Source organism: Haemaphysalis longicornis, unplaced genomic scaffold, assembly GCF_048455015.1.
Source record: "Haemaphysalis longicornis isolate Haplotype H1 unplaced genomic scaffold, Haemaphysalis longicornis Haplotype H1 scaffold_12, whole genome shotgun sequence".
Classification (NCBI taxonomy): Eukaryota; Metazoa; Arthropoda; class Arachnida; order Ixodida; family Ixodidae; genus Haemaphysalis; species Haemaphysalis longicornis.
Window position 1 is genome coordinate 48,395,044 of NW_027526225.1, and position 17,618 is coordinate 48,412,661.

Below are 17,618 nucleotides of genomic sequence, written 5' to 3' on the forward strand. Positions count from 1 at the left end.
GGGGGGTGTCCGGCGGACCGGGCCCCCTGGACTTGGCACCCTTACGGGTGCCTTTGGTTCCAGCCGCAAGCACCGCGGGCGCGGCAGGCGGCGGGGCTAGGATGGGCGCTTCTGTGGGCCCTACCGTGTCCATCTCCTCCGTTGCAGCTAAGAAAACCCACTTTGACCTTTTCTGGAGGCGTTGTGCGATCAAACGTTAGGATTAGATGCTTTGTCGGAATTTCTTGGTTTGCTCTCCGAATCACGATTCGTTTTACTGCAGTTACATGTTGAGGTTGGAGCGCCTCAAGAAGATCTGCTTCCGTCTCAGACTCTAGTGCTTTCTCTGATATGACTCCTTGCGAGGAGTTGAGGGTCCAGTGTGGTGTCACAGTGACAGTCAAGTTGGCCAACGTCGTCTGTTTCAGTAGGTTCTCACTCTGAATTTTCCTTTTTACTTCGACCAGTACATCACCTGAGGCGATGTAGCATCATAGTCTGAACCAACAACAGACTCAATGCACTTTGCCAACAGAATGACAGACTTCTTTGCAACAGGAGTGGTTTCTGCAGAGTAAATGACAAGAAATTTGTGGAAATGTTCTGGTTTATTTTTAGCTAGTACTTCGGTGCGGCCCCTTTTAGGGGGCCGATCATTGGATTGGGGGGATAAAGAAAAAGCCATGCGATATTGCAAAAAGCAGGGGACGGGGGTACTTTCTTCTCAAACCTTACCCTGATAGCCTGAGAGGTCCCGGAGCTCCCTGCCTGGTAAACAGACAGGGAGCCCATCCGCCGGAGCTTGACCTGGGCTCCGACGGCCACCGTTTGAGGTTTCTGCCCTTCACCTTACAACTCGTAGCCACGGTAGATTACAGCAAGAGTAAGGGGGCTCAGGGTTCGCGGTGTCGCCAACACCGTCACCAAGATTACTCAAGGTGCCCCGTGCGGGGCAGAAGCGGTCATTACGAGCAGCTGCAGAGATGATGTAACACCACCATCCCTAGTGGCTCTCACAACAGTAAGGTAGCGCTTGAAGACTAAAAGATTATGAAGAAATCATGCCTGCCACTTTCTTGCCAGGCACTGATGTTGCTTTTCAGGTGAGCTCAACCTCTCCAATTCTAGTCTTTCGTCATTTGAAGCACAAAGTTCATGACTATGTCATTATGCTGCACAGGGTGTGCATGCTGAAACGCACTAGTTTTATTAGATTAAAAAGCAAAGTTGCATGTTGTTCTTATAGGCCATTTAACGGTATCCCAGTGAACTAAAAAATACGTTCAAGTAGAAATGAAAGAAAGCAAAGGATACCAACAACTGGGCACATAAATACAATTAAGATTCTACAGCAATGAAGCTTGCCCATTGAGAAGTGTTACATTCAGGACTATGAAAGCAAGGAAAATGACTGTTATGTGAATCGCAGGATAGAGCAACGTTACTAGAATAAACTCAGTTTTGGAGCTCCGCATCCCAGCCAGCAGAGGAGGGTAGTCCAAACGAGGGTCGCAAAAAATAACGGCGCTGCAGTCGAGCGTTGCACTACCCCCCGCGCGCCATCTGCTTCGGCAGCGAGCAACCGCAGCACCCAAACGTGGCGGGCCGCTCGCAGATGTACAGCAGCGGCTTTCTAGTAGTGCTATTGCTAAAACACGTATCATCTTTCCAGTCGACTAGCTTAAATGTCTCCATCCTTCCAGTCATTGTTACCACATCACATATCTGCACTGCTTAAGGGGGTATTGCATTGACACGTACGCGTTGCTCATTGGTTGGTGAAGAATCGACAGTCCGCCTATATTTGAGCTGTCTACATTGCGTTTAACTTCCATGTACGGGGATTTCTAAGCGAATGACCATTTTCAGCGTAGTTTTTATAACTACTGCGCCGTCTTACCTCTACCAAGAATGACCCAAGACGTTTGTGAAAGCTTTTATAACTACTGCGCCGTCTTACCTCTACCAAGAATGACCCAAGACGTTTGTGAAAGCAGTGCCTTTACATGTGCCGTTATGTCCGCGCGGCAATACGACACCGAATGTGAATCTCCTCGGTGTGAGGTCACGTTAATCAGCTTCACAATCAGACCGCCCTATGCTCAACTTTTATGCGCACCGGGCTGGTCTCACCTCATCTGGCCTTCGTGCTCTTTGAGGTGCATATGAACAGTAGATCACCGAAGATGAAAGTCTGCCTTATAGATCTGACGCTGACTTCATCTGTGACTGACACATTCAACTTTTGCAAGTTCACATTAAAGCTTTAATCCGCAATTTAAAGGTGCACATGCTACGCCTGATTTCATAAGGATGTTTGACCGCCTTTTTAATGTCTTGAACTCAATAAATCCATTCAACTGATCATACAGAGCACCTGAAAGGCGAATGAGGCTTCAATGAGGGTTTTTTTTTTTTTCCTGAAAGGGCTGAATCGTACATAACAGGACTGAAGGATGCACAAGGGAAACCAGTGATTGAGGGCATCAAGAAAGACCCATTTGTAAGACTAATTATAGTCATAGCACCTTTTGATAGGTTTGTGGCAACATGGAAGCTGCAGAATTTTCTCACACACAAGATGTCTCAATACCACCTGGAAACACTTTTTGGTTGCGTAAAAGCAGCTTGCCGCCGAAAGCATGATGGGCTCTTGACTTTTGAAGGGGCCCACTAGCAACTTTTAATTGCATTCAGTAAAGATTCCAACATAAACTTTGAACAAGTGCTTGGAAGCATTGACCAAATGCAGTGGCTTGCCCATGGCCAGAAGACAGCTTTTCATGTGGTTGCATATATGACCTCATAAAACATCTTACCTTTTCCACGAAGATGAAGAGCTCAAAATAAATAAATGTGATGTAAAGATAATCTACACAACAGTAAAACAGTCAATCATCCAATTTACTTCAACAACCTTTAAGGTGTATGTACGTGAGATATTGTTGCATGACATAATCGCTTACCAAAGTCCAACAAAGGAGAAGGCACGAAGAATGAGTCTGGGACTGGGCAAACTCTGCAAGCAGCGAAAGGTAGTCATTCACCTGTAGCCTAAGCCTGCAACAAAAAAGAAAATTACAAAATTAGTGCCTCCTTTCTGTGCTTACTGACAGTGAGACACGTGAGGCATGAAGAGACACTGAAGAGAAAATACAAGTTGCTCTAGACTGATAGATCAGCTCACGGAGAGCACGATTATACCACTCCTAGATGTAGCTTATCACAAAAAAGGAAGAAAATAGCGAAAACATGAAGACTGGCGTCGCTTCCCCTGGCTGTACTAACAATCTGTACTGAAAGTGGCTAAAAAAAGTTGCGTGACAAAAATTCTAACAATACGCCTCCAGAAGTATACAAAAACAAAGTTTTTGTAGTGTCGTGTTAGCACGTCAAAGAACAAAGAAAGAAACAATACCATCAGAGCTCAGCCTATAAATCATGTAGCCCCCACAAATGCAAAGTTCATTTCAGTTCTGGTGCCATACCTGGATGCAATACCTGACCAGATATTTTGTGACCCTTGAGTGCAGCCACCTTTTTCAACTGCAATAAGGTACGCATTTGGGCTGGTTGGTTCATGATTACGAGTGAAGAAAAACAGCGCTAAAAAGACAGGACAAGAAAGGACACAGGACCACGGCACAGCGCCGTGGTCCTGTGTCCTTTCTTGTCCTGTCTTTTTAGCGCTGTTTTTCTTCACCTTTTTCAAGGTTACTTCAGCACACAGGAAACGCCTGTCTCACTGAGAATGTTGTTGATATTCATGGGACAATTTGTTAGGACAATTTCATGAAAACATAATAAGCATGTCCTTTTTTTTTTCGAGTGAACTAAGCATCTGCTGGTTCATAAGAACAGAGGGTGCAAATATGAACCAGCCTGCCTGACAGGTAATTGTTAGACAGGTCTCGCTTGAAGCAGTAGCACTACCATCTACATGCGGAGAGCTCTGAAGTTGAAATAGAAGTGGTCGAAAACCTGAATTGCAACAGCATAAGACTCCTGATTTATGGCGTTTATGTTTGATTGAAGGGTGCAGTGACCTTCAACAGTGCAGTCACGTGCACAGTTCAGTGCAGTGCAGCATTGCCCACAGGCGCAAAAAACGTGCTTGTTCTCAAAGAATTTCGCACCCTTTGCCTCATTTGTGCCAATAAAGAAATCCAGAGCTGTCAATATGGTGAAATTCCGCTTGCTGGATTACACTGTTTCCCTTTGCAAACGCCTGAATAGTAGGCGGCTACGCTGCACCTATTCCGCCATGAGATGGCGGCACAGCCAATGGCGACGCTGACATGGCAGAGCAGCGCGCCTTCTTTAGGTACCGCATGCTCCCTTTAATTGCGCAAATGCACATCACTGGCAAAAAGAAACAAAACAGCATAAAAAAAATAATGCAAACGTATTCCGATGCTCATATACAAATATGGCTGTAAGAAACAATAAAAACAAGTGGCATAAGAACGCGTATGCATTAGTAAACAATCCTCGGAGTTCTGGAAATTTTCTTTTAGAACAACAAAAAAGGGAGGGGGGGAAGGGGGGGGGGGCTCTACACAGTGCTTAAAGTAGTTCTCACTTTCTAGGACGGTGGTAAGCTCAGCAAGTTGTAGCGGTGACTTGCTGCCCTCGCAGTTCAACACATCTGAGCTGCAGGTTTTTAAAGACTCACAGAATTTGGTAAAGTGAGCTAACTGCACACCTCGGTCAAAGTACCTCTAGCTGAACTAGGTAGGTTGTTTTTGGAAAGGGGCTAAATGGGAAGAGATGAAACAGAGAGGTCATTTTGTACTGGCTCTATTTGGGAGGGAAGAAACGAGAAGGTTGAAATGGGAACCGCCCAAACAAAGTGGCCCACGTGTGGGGTGGGGCAAACATGCAGAAGGATTCCACCCCACCTGCCTACTGGTTTATTTCCCCTCCTTTTTCACCCCACGAGGCATTTGACCTCTCTCTTCTAAATAAATTCATCATAATTTTACTCGTGACATGCTCCTGTGTCTCGCCACAGATCTTTTGCTGTAGATCTTAGTCCCTCACCATGTCGTTTTTCTTGATTTGATTGATTGTGGGGTTTAACGCGCCGACGCAACGCAGGCGATGAGGCGCGCCGTAGTGGACGGCTCCGGATTAATTTTGACCACCTGGGGATCTTTAACGTGCGCCGAAATCTCGTACACATGGGCGTTTTTGCTTTTCGCCTCCATCAGAAAAGCGGCCGCCGCGGCCGGGAATCGAACCCGCGACCTCGTGCTCAGCAGCGCAACGCCTTAGCCACTGAGCCACCGCGGCGGGTCATGTCCTTTTCCTAGTCTCCTGAGCACTCGCTTTCCTCCCAATGCAGCAGATTTCTAGTTCGGGGTCCACTTTGTCTTCTTCCTGATCGTGTTCACAGGGCTGTCAACATCCACACGGCAGGGCATTAACTCCCAACATTCAAACGCATTTAAAGGGGCCATGCAAGCACAAGTTTGGTTCATTAAAAAGATTTCCTCGTTTGAATTATACTGACAACTTTCAACATAAACATCACTCAAAAAGCTATATAATAAGGAAAAAAGCAAATGGCCATGCGACCCACTAGCACATTTCCCGCAACAGAACCTATGATGTCATATGCCCAGCTGTGCAGTTGGTTGAGGCCGGCAAAAGCAAACGCAAATTTGGCAGGGCTTATAAGCTTGCCGAATAAGCTGCTTGCACTTAAATGTAATGCATATTCATTTGACAGCAGTAAGAATGGTGGGGGCAAACAATGAAAGTTACGAAAATACACGTAAGCATAGAAGTACTGATGCGTACTTGTGTTAGTGCTGGGCACACTATGCCTGTTTTAGCTGCACAGGAGTCCGCAGCTTTGCAGTTGTCTGACAAGACATTGGCCAATTGGCGTAAGCAATGCTGTCTTCCGTGACCCATCTTGTCGAGCATACCCCCATGTTTCCCGAAACGGTCACTTTCTACCATAGCAAAACCAAGCCAGGTACAAATATGGTCAAAAACAAAGCAGTGGACAACGGTCCGCGGCTCAGTATGGCAGCGCCATCTGGGTGGTCTGATGGTGAACAAGGCTGCAGAGCCTAACGACACACTGGAAGTTCGTTTCAATAACCCCCCTTGTGACTTCATGGCAGACATCACGAAACCAGACGATTTCGCGGGAGAATCAAAATTTCAACCTAAGTTGATTCATTTCTGAGTGAATATGGCGTCGTTTGCTAGCAGATAAGCGCTGGGGGCACTATAAAACACGAAATGTTTTGAATAAAACAAACTTGAATTTTGTCTAACGGTCCCTTTAAACAATGCTTGAAATAAATTTGGGGAATTGCAGCTGGACTTCATTGGCTTTAAATAAAAACTAGCACTATTTTTTGGCAATAGTACAATTAACACCACACAGTTACGGTGATATAACGAAAAAAGCTCAACACAAACCGAAGGAATCCGACAAAAGTCATGAGTGGCTTTATGAGCCGTGATTGTGCTGGGCCAACTCGAGTGGCTCTCGTAATGGTGGGCAGGCTTTTGAACTCAAAATAATCATTAAAAAAATCATGCCTGTTTGCCACCGGACAATGAGGGTTCAGTGCACTCAAGTGCCCCAAATTCTGAAGGCAAAATAAAAAGTCAATGGTTACGTTACGTAGCATACAGTGACTGTACTGTTTTTGTAGGCTTGATCAGCGGTTCAAAACGTTTTTTATTACTGTATCATGTAAATGTACTGCCTGCCAGTGGTTCGGCTGCTCCTCCAAGTACATCACAGGGCTTCCACATGCAAAATGGAGCCATAGCGCAGTAAGTGGGTAATTTGATATCCGCCCATTTAAACACTAATTCCTCAGTAATGGCAGCAATGGAATGAAATTTCCACGAGGTATGAGCTTCCCGTCTTTTTAATGAAGCAAAGTTGTATGTTGCCATTATGTCCTCTTTAGGGAAGAAATGCAATTCACACTTGTTACTTATGACATTTAAAAAATTAGGCAAGCTGCCGATGCAAACATTACAGTTCCAGCTCCGGCGTATACCATCAGTACAAATTGTTGGTTGTTCAGTTAACTCAATAGGAATACTTACTAGATGCTGACGGTAACACCTGCTACTAGTTGACACTGTATACATAAACATCACACTCAGCTTTGCACGTCACCTGGCAAGCAGTCCAGAAGGCTGTGTGCATCGCATGCAGCCCTACACACTCACTGGCATGAGCTAACGTATGTCACAAAGAGAGAATATATAGCGGGTGAAACAACCATTGCGGCCGGCGGATACAGGAAAGCGATTAGATAACTCCACAATGAAAAGAAACATGGAAAACAAACTATCACAGCTGCGACAGCAAAGGAGATAATAGCGGCCACATACACACTTGGGCTGCACAGCATAACGACAATCCTGCATCCACACAGATTTTCCTCCCGCAACTGATGCCGCTAACTTATCCTGCAAAAGGTGCTGGTGACGTTACCTTGATCTCAAAGCAATGTTTCCCTTCTGCCTTGTTTCTTACCCTGCAGGTAACACTATTAATTTCTCGATGGGAGCTGCAGGCAAAACAGCTACAAAAAGCTGAAAATGTTTTATTAAAAATCAAGCAACACAGTTTTCCCCCTCTCCTGTAGTACTTGGTCTAACGAGGTGCTGCAGTTTCCAGATTGTGACCCGCCACAGTGGCTCAGTGGTTGAGGCGTGCTGCCGAGTCCAAAGACGGCAAAGAAGGAGGGCGGGAGTTTAATCCCAGCCGAGGTGACACTTTTTTTTTTATGGATGCAGAAATACTATGACAACTCCTCAGCACTTGTTACAACGTAGTAAATGCGAAAGTGTTAGTGCAGGTGAACAACTCGTAAAAGTGTTGAAGACTCCAAGGAATTTTAATGCAATCTGGTCTAAAACGTGAAACGCTGTGTTATGCTACATGGTATACGCCAGGTGCTCACCTGTTACGAAGTGGTCGCCAGAAACTGGATGCCCATGTTCGTACATTAAGGTTGACACGCCTTATCAGAGGGATCTACAAACATTTGTCGCCCAGCCTTAGGTGTTGTTGCCCGTTCAATGCTCAATGACCTATGCGGGGCTGGAAACACTTGTCAGGAAAATATTGTTGGCTTCATGCAGTGAGAGCCGCCTTTGGCTGCCGCACCATATGCCAGGCTAGATGACCAGCGTGTGTGTACGCACGAGTCGCCGCTAGTGATCACTAATTTCGAACGTAGCAAGCACATTTCACCCACAGGAGCGCATCGTCGCCTTGCACCGTGAAGCGAACTCGTCAACAGCACACACACAGCATCCGACGCCGGCCTGCAGGAGCTTTGTTCGGGTAGTCAGCGATGCCACATTAGTTTCGCTCACCACGATAGCAAAGTACAAACAACCGGAGCTATTTGAGGATGCAGGAGCAAAAAACTTCTATAAGACGCAAACTGCTGCACACAGATTAAAGAAAACGTTTAGGTGCTCCGCTCCACCTGCCGCCATGTTGTAAACACAGGGACACGCAAGGGCGGTATCGTACGCACGCTATTTTGCTGAAATAGCGCGCGCTCGTTTTACGGCCGCTAAACGCAAAACCAACTTTGGGTGCTGCGCATGCGCAGTTTGCGTAAGGCTGAAAAACTCCAACGCTAAACGTTAACTCGAACGGCAAGGATGTGAACCACTCACACTGGATGTGGAACCCTGCTTCTATAAAACCTACTATGCGCGCGCCGACGCTGTAGATATTAGGGAGTTTTAGTATAGCGGAAAGCACCACTTTAGCGCGCCCATAGCGTTAGCGGGCACGCTAACCGTAGCATAACGAGGCGCTATCCGTTCGCGATTGCGGCCCGTAAAACGTTAGCGCTACAGCTAAAACGCTATGAAAGCAAGCATGACGTGTGAAACAGCAAAAGGAATACCAAACGCATTCTTCCAACAATATAAACGTAAAAAAAAGGGGGTCAAAACGCGACGCGGTGGCGGCAGAGGCGCGCTTTCACCGCAGTTAATAATTACTTACGTGCGAAGACCAGGTATCTCAGCGATGTCGTTGCCAGAAGCTTGTGACCAGCAGTACAGGCTGTTGCTTCAAGTCGGCACCGGAACCTCCAGCGTCTTGTCAAAAGGCGATCACGATGCGTGTTCACGACGGCGGCGCAGTACGGGGCGTTATGACAGCTGACGGCCTGCACGCTGCAGAAGAGCACTCACACTTACTGATACGTAACATTACGCCACGCAGTATTACAAATAACGCCGCTAAATGTGAATCAAGCTACCAACCCAGCACACACGCACCCAGCCATGGTATTGACAAAGAAATACTCTATGGCCATAGCCTCCTATATAACCTACGGTGCCTGGACCAGCCTATGGAGCAGCCCATGCGTTCACTGTGGGGGCGCCAAGCAAGGTAAATATAACTGGTAGCGAAGCTTCCATAGAAGCCCATACGTTCAGAAAATGGCGGCTCTTAAGCTGCTCATGGGGCTTAGCGCCATCTGTGTGAGGAGGGAACACTTCCGGCGGAACAAAAAATAAACAGGATGTGACGCAAGATCCGGTCAGGAAGTGACGTCATTTTGGTGGCATTAGCGGGAAAATTTGACTTCAAACTAGCCGTAGCAGGACTCTGATCGCTGAGGGCTCATGCCATTGCCATCTGACGCAAGTTGGCGAGCCCTTGGCGTGCGTGCTTCAAGTCAACGCCAGCTTATACTCGTGACTAGAGAAACGCACTTTAGCATACTGTCGTATGATTCGCCTCGGTGTTTATAAAAGCATCTTTCATCTTCTCTGAACCTTTATTCTGTATTCATGCCTTCCACTGCTGTATAAAAGCAATCAGTTGTTTATTTTGATTGCAGCGGGTGGCAAACGTACACCCCCCCCCCCCCCCCCCCCCCTCCCGACCGGAATTTTTTTCTGCCTTGGGATACAGAGCCCAAAAATGACACTTGACCACTCTCCCCGGCCCCCCTTTTATATAAAAAACGTGCCCACTCCTTACCCCGATACCAATTTCTACCAACGCCACTGCTAAGTTTGATTGCGTCGCACATACGCAGGTACGCGTGCGTGCCTTAAGTATAGATCAAGGTTATATAATGCTTGCTCAGTTTCTGTACTTCTGTTCTAAGAGAAGAAATAACGCAAAGTCAGGCTATAATCAAGACATTTGAATTTTATTCCAGGATGAACATAAAACATATTTACCACACTGCACAAAATGAGCACGTATACAATAAGTATAAAATGTTCGTGGGCACTACATGCATTATGATTTTCCTTACGCGCCGACAAATTTACTTTACCCGTAACACATAGCATTATGAGCAATGAAAGCGTCAACAGCAGAACTACTTCGAAACAAGAGAAAAGAACTAGGCACTGCATCTTGACGTAGAAAACCGGGCTGCAGGAATGCCGATTCACGAAAGTGCAGCGAGCACACTGCAGCTGTCCCGGCGTCTTATCAAGTAGACAAGGGTTTCTACAGAAGTTCACTCAGCATTCACGCCTGCAATTTCCTGGTTGCATTATTAGGCAAGTGTCGCAACAGATAAGTAAAAAGAGGAAAAATGGATCAATGCAAACGAAAGCGACGGCAGTATGTAAAAGCACATAGCAGGAAAGATCTGGCAGCAGCGCAGCACGGAGCAGCACAACACAGCACTGCGATGGAAATAATGCTTGCGCATACAAGTGCGGGAAGCAACGAGCACTACAAGCGTTGTAATGCAATAGAGAAGACACTGAGATAGACAATTAAAGCGACTCGTTTAAATTCGAGTGGTACTACGCCGAGAAGTCCAAGAGTAATTGACACAACTTGCTCTGAGCCAGACTGAGGTGAAATCAAGAGATAACTGTGACATAACAAAGCTTTAGACCCATTTTTTTCGAAGCACCAACACGTCCCCTTACACAACCCCCGTGCACATATCAACAGTACAATAGTTTCGCGTTACCTGTGGAAATGAGAGGAAAATGATGCAGTAAAACGCCAGGTGTACGGGAGTTGCTGTTGCAACTTGTACAGCACATCGTTTCCGTCGGTACCGACGAAAGCACTCCGCTCCAACCGTTGGCAGCATCGTCCCGTAGTTCACCGTGCCTGCCGGGCACGGTACTACACGTGTTCACCGACGATACAACGCACCTCGCAACTCCACGCACAGCAAAAATTAAGTGCACACCAAATTAACAAGGAAAAACAAATGCAAATGCGCACCACCAAAACACCCGAGGGGCGTTTCCTAGCAGACGAACTTTAGGAGCGCCTTTCCGATCACTACAAGGACTGCATCACAAAGCAATGACATGTGCCATTCTTCAGAGGGCGCTACAAAAAAGGTTTTTGAGAATGAACGGCATTTTCATAAATTATTTATACACTGTGCCTAAATAAATGTGATTCAGAAATAAATATAGTTCGTAAAATATAATTGTTGTTTTGTTGTTGAACAAAACTTGGTTTTTTGTTACTAGTGTTTGTTCCCTCCTCACCTAGTCGCGCTTCAATCGCCACTCCCATAAGCCCCCATGCTGATGTCGCTGGCAATAGGTTCTGAACCGCTTTTTGCCCGAACCTTCGCTACCATTTATATTTACCTTGCGCCAAGTTCCCAGGTTTTTTGATGGCCATGCCGATGCGAACTGCTGTCTCAGGCGAAAGTGAGCTGAAATGCACACTCAGCGTCGTCTGCTGCACGAAGCGTCTTTCAGCTACAAAAGTCCGCAAAACGGCAAGCTTCAACTTCATGAGCCAGTATTAAAGACCGAAGCTTTATGCGTGGCGTCGCAGAACTACTAAACTGCGTTTAGTGTACTGTTTCCGCCTGCACACTCGCCCTTTTGGGTTCGCTACGGCAGTTTCCCAACAAAATATAGGTTTCTTCGATTTGGCCTGCAATTTCTGCTTGAGTTCAGAATGAGTTCAGCCAGTTCAGCGCAGACGCCGCCACTGCAGAACCGGTCCTTCACTTTTGGTCGTCTGCTTCTGCAACTCCTCCCTGGGAGGTGCAGGGAAAGCCGTGAACTCATCCTGCACTCTCTGCACCGTCGGAAAATCGAAGAGGAAAGTGCAGGTAGGGTGGCTGCCGCGCGCTGCACCAACGCCACCTAGAGGCTGCACTCGAAAATCGAAGAGGCAAGTGCTGCACTACCTGAATGAGTGGAGTGCAGCGAGTGCAACAAAATCGAAGAGGGGCCCACCACTGGAGAGGCCGGCGCTGCGATCGTTTTGACGTCACTTGAAGGATCACCGTTCCTATTGGCCGCGAGGCCCACCACTAGAGGCTGGCGCTGCGATCGTTTTGACGTCACTTGTAGGATCACCGTTCGTATCTTGCTGCGTAGTTGGCTTGCAGCGCGTGGCACTTCGCTGAGGAAGCGCGTTCTAAAAGTATTTTCGTGTTAATTTCCTTCGTTTGAAGTTAATTCGCAGTGCGTCAAGCGCAGTTCGACCTCATGGGGACTTTATAACCGTATCAACTGTGGTAGATTATCCGCAAACACCATGAGCGCGGTGGCGTATTACGTATGCTACCGAAGCGTAAGCAGCGGCTTGTTTCCCCGATCAACAATGTGCACTACGACGATAGCCGAGTGAAGTTTCTAGATTTCCCTTGTTTGCAAGAAATGTATAAAGCAGGAAATCGTGAAGTGTTAACTGATCGCAGAAGCACACTCACCCGCCGTGCCTGCCCGCACGGCCGACAGTGCGGCTCGAACCGACGCAGGTCGCGGCAGCTACGTGTCGCCGCTTTTTAAAATCACTCAAGTCGTGGAAAAGAAATTCCAGATTGGTGAAAGTGGATGTTGGTGTGATGAAAAATTCTGATACGTAGTGTCATCAGCGGTGGTTTTCAAAGCGATGCTCAAATATCTGCCGAGATTTACGCCGACCGGCCGCGGTGGTCGGTCCCGGCAGCGCCGGCCCGTTCACGCACGGTATAGTGAACTAGAATATTCTAGTTCACTATACGCACGATGGCAATGCTTGCGTACAAGATTCGGCCGAGGCGCTGCAGGTGTCTTCATCGTCGATCGCTTCAACGGAAATCACCGCGCTTACAGAGTTCCCAGCGCGGTGAAACGTTATGTTATTGACTGTCACTCGCAACTCTAACGGCGATGAAATGTCTGTTGCGATGCCAAGCCTAAAGTTCCCAACATCCGGTTACGTGCATCCGAAGCCGGCTGCGAGCTGTTGGAGAAGGCCCTCCCGTCGCGCACGCGCGTGTTGCGTTTGGGTTCCTCTAACTTCTTGGGGGCCCCCAACGCTCGGTTCTCCTATTCTAAATCTCCTCATTACCCGAAATCATAAACGACGCGTTTCGCCTCGTACGCAGCCTCGCCTTCTGTGACCAGTCGTGAGTTTCGAAATTGATGCTTGAGAAAGGCCGGCTCACTGTAAACATACAAAACACGCTGCAATTATAAATTACCACGCCGAGCACCTAATGAAAACCAAGTATGGCCTTGTCCAAACCCGCTCGAAGGCGTTAAAAACTCGCGTTCATACCGTTCATACTTTGCGGACAAGTCGCGCAAAGTGAACATCAGCCGTAAACAGGCTACGGCAGTGATCGTTAATCAAATCCGGGAATGACTATAAAAACATCGTAGGGGAAATAGGCACTGATTAAGCCAAACTGCAGACCATAACAATACTTTTAAGCATGTGCGCCGAAGCAATCTGATCGCCGTTCCCGCGTAGTCATTAATTTACCAGACAATACGAGAAGTTCGCGCGGTGAGATCATAAGTGAGCGACACGTTTCCGTCGCTGTTACAAGGTGTTTCCTTGCACACACATGTCCCGTCACAAGTATTTCATAATGAATTTACAGCGTACTTTTCTCGGCATCAGTTGCACCGTCCTTGGCGTTTGCAGGCTGCGTATGTAAGAGCTGTGGGTCGCGATGGTAGCAACTACCTAAACGCGGCGGTATCGCCGGGAACAAGCGAGTCGCTGATTGCTGGCCTGGATTATTTGGTTTACAGACAACTTTTTTTGGTAATTTGCATCAAATCCACAAGGAGGGGGCGAGACGGTGGCCACAACAAGAAAACACGCTTTCGCATACGCACTGGAAATGTGTTGTAGCAGACGACAACACGATTCGGCGTCCTACAAGTGACGTCACTCGTAGGTGGCGCCACAGTATGTCCTCGAGGCCAATACATGACCTCATGGTTGTCACTGCGATAAGAGCCAGTTAACTCTTCTCCCGCTGATAAGTGAAAAGTTTATAAGTTGATAAGTGAAAAACAATGATTCTTGATTCGGTGTTTAGTGATAATTGAGTAATACTAATTAAATTTTGTTTCGAGAAGTTCGAACAGTTCAGCTCCCCTCTTTTTCAGCTCCCCTCTTTTAGCGATTTTTAATTTGTCCCTCATGATTCCCCTCATCGAGACCTTTATTTTATACCTCACAAGCTCTAGGGGCTTTCATTTGACTTTTAACCCAATCCATGACTCCCGTGACTATCTCATGACTATAACTAGAAAGCAATTTTTAATTTGTCCCCCGGGATTTCCCTCATCCAGACCTTTAATTTGATACATCACAAGCCCTAGTGGAATCAGTTTGACTTATAACCCAATCTGTGACTCGCGTGTCTATCTCATGACTATAACTAGGAAACAATTTTTAATTTGTCCCACGCGATTCCCCTTACTGTGACCTTCGATTTGATACCTCACAAGCCCTAGTGGCATCACTTTGACTTTTAACCCAATTTGTGACTCAGTGACTGCCTCATGACTTTTACTAGGGAGAAATTTTTAATTTGTCCCACGTGATTCCCCTCATCGAGACCTTTAAATTGATACCTCACAACCCCTAGTGACAGCAATTGGACCTTTGACTTTATCAATGACTAATAGATAATTAATTAACCTAAAATGGTAATTAAATAATATGAAAGCGCGTCGCCCGGACCTAATTTCTGGAAAAAAAATGTGCGTGTCATATAAATAACATTATCACGGTAACGAGCGGTTGCACTTTTAAACAACACGGAAACCCGCGCGCTCCACATGCACAAGCCAGGGCATGTCCCCACCATTTTTGCAATTTTCTTCCGCGGGTGGCGCTGTTGAATGGCGCCAGAGACCCTATGAATGAAGCCAGACACCCTAGCTGGCCTGGAAGTAAATCAGAGGGCGGTAGGCAGATTGGTCCTAGGCGCCCACAGCAAAACTACAAATGAAGCGGTACAAGGGGATATGGGCTGGTCGTCTTTCGAGGCGAGGGAGGCGCAGAGCAAGATAAAGTTTGAGGAGCGACTTCGTGACATGCAGGACGAAAAATGGGCCGCGTATATGAGGAGCGTGGACACGCGGTGGATACGGAAGACCATACAGCTGACCAAGCGGTACGGAAAGTCGGTAGGGGAACGCGGGGTTTACACAACAGTTAAAAGCAGGTAAAGGCAGCAGAGTCGACGAAGTGGGCACAGAGAATGGAAGCGAAAAAACCCCTGGAGACTTATAGTGCAGAGAAACGGGAAATTAAGAAGGGGGGATTCTATGGCAATACGAGAGGCAGTGCGTTGCTCTTCGAGGCACGGGCAGGGCGCCTGAGAACCCGGGCATACACGGGTAGCTACAGGCAGCAGGATGAAACGTGTGCATGCTGAGACAGTGATAGGGAAACTTTAGACCATATTGTCAGGAGCTGCACAGAGATACGGCCACCGCGGGGTGAGGGGGAAACGACGCTGGCAGAGGCTTTGGGATTTGGGGCGAGGGGGAATCTCAACTTCAAGGCCATAGAGGCGACAAGAGCCACTAAATAAGCTTCATCTAGTGGCTCTAGAGGCGACGAAGAGGCGACTGCAGTGGTGGTGGAGGAAAAGTAGGGAAGGGATGGGTACGCAGGTGGAGTAATCATACGGATGAGAATTTAGAACAGCGAGGGGAGAAAAAAGGGGGTTGGGGGCGATGAGTTTAAAAAAGAAAAGAGGGAGAGATGGGAGGGAGGAAGCAAATCTATAGGTTAGCTGAGAGTAGGGCAAGTAAACGTAATAAAACAAGCAAGTCGGTTGCTGACAACCGACGCCCCGATTCAAAGGGAAAGCTACTAATCATCATCATCAGCAGCAGCAGCGCCACCGGTGCCATGTTCGGGCCACTAAACCGCTGACTATCAATTTTGAAGGAATTTTGCCTTTGAAACGAACAGGTGTAACTACACTGTGCTGGCCTCCTAAATAACTCACACATATAAGAGAAACGCAGTACAGGTGGATCCCGATACTCTATCCTAACGTTTTATTAATATTCAAAGTAATGCAAATAAAACACAAAGCACAATACAAATGCTGAAACCTGTTCTTGTTTCCTCTCTGTATAAAGATAGTTGTGCGTGTGCATGTATGTCTCTGTCGGTGTGCTCGCGCCTGCGTGTGTGAGCGATTGTGAACGTGCATGCGCGCGTGTGCGTGAGTGTATGTCTGTGTGCGCGCGCGCGTGTGTGTACGTGGGCATGCGTGCGTGCGAAGACAAACATACAGCCGAGAAAGCCAGCGAAAATTGTCTAAAAAATATCCAGTCCCAGAGAAAGCACACAGAAACGCACACCACCGATCCCAATCGCGCAACGCACGCAATCTTCATCCCCGGTCAGTTTAGACAACGTGTTACCGTTTGAACCAGAGCAGCAGACTCTGCTTCGTCACGTGCTCTGCTGAACTGCTGCTGCCAGCGTTGGAATCCGCGGCGGTGCAACCCAGCACCATTCGCAGTCCTACGCCATCTTTGTGAAGCGGTTGTGACAGCCTCCACACCGAAGACACTGCACCTCGCGGCCCAAACGCCCGGGAAAGTCTCGTACTGATGTCGATAGATCGGTGTCCGCAGCACGAACACTTGAGCCTGAAATTGTGGAGTTCTGTCAGCACCGTCAACCTCATTGTTGGAGCACAACCTAAACAAACACTTTTGTCTCCATAGGCAGTCTCCATTTCACGGCCTTTGCCTCCCGTATACTCGATTTAGCATTTGTGGCACATTTTCTTTCAGAGCGCGTCTGAGTAAAGTGGCCACCTTAACAGTACAAGTACCATAATCTGTCAAAATATCTCCGAGTAAATTGCACAAAATTCAAAATTTTGTTGCTGACAGCTATTCTCTTTAATTAAGGATAGCTTAGACCATGGGATTTTACAACGAAGCTGTACACGTGTTATGTCCCCAATTCTAACGCGCGGCGGGACGAACACTTAACGGGTCGAACAAAAACTGGAAAACTTGCATTGAGCTCACGAAAAATTAAAAAAAAAGATATATAAATAAGTCAGAAGGCTTCAATATATTGCTGTGTCTTCCATTGCCCCTCGAAAAATGTGTTCTCAGCAATGCAGTTGTGCTTATAGGCGAAGGCAATTTCGAAGGCGATACGCCGTGCATGGCGAGCAGTACACACGACTCGAGAAAGGGGTGGCGCGGTGGAGAGGAGCATCACGTGGAGCTGTAACCATACTCCCTCCATCTCTAAACCGATATGCCCGGCTTGGAAGATATTCTCCAGGAGCACTATAAGCCATAAATATATGGAGGCCCTAAGACCTTCGTTTCTCAATTTTATAATTTTTTCCATACGCTGAGCGCAAGTCACTCGGTTT

At 47.2% G+C, this 17,618-nt stretch overlaps 1 protein-coding gene across 13 annotated transcripts in view; it reads right to left on the reverse strand.

Annotated features, from left to right (window-relative positions):
• Nucleotides 1–17,618, reverse strand: part of LOC144162615 (uncharacterized) — a 110,069-nt gene that overhangs the window by 78,740 nt on the left and 13,711 nt on the right. For 11 of the 13 annotated variants that reach the window (XR_013320727.1, XR_013320726.1, XM_077693230.1 and 8 more), the window contains exons 2-4: nucleotides 16,639–16,869; nucleotides 8,999–9,171; nucleotides 2,946–3,039 (exon numbers count right to left, since the gene is read on the reverse strand). The gene's annotated coding sequence lies outside the window, so the exon portion shown is untranslated. Of the gene's footprint in view, nucleotides 1–2,945; nucleotides 3,040–8,998; nucleotides 9,172–9,261; nucleotides 9,827–16,638; nucleotides 16,870–17,618 lie in introns of those variants that run through there. The other 2 variants (XM_077693228.1, XM_077693229.1) reach the window with 2 other exon arrangements.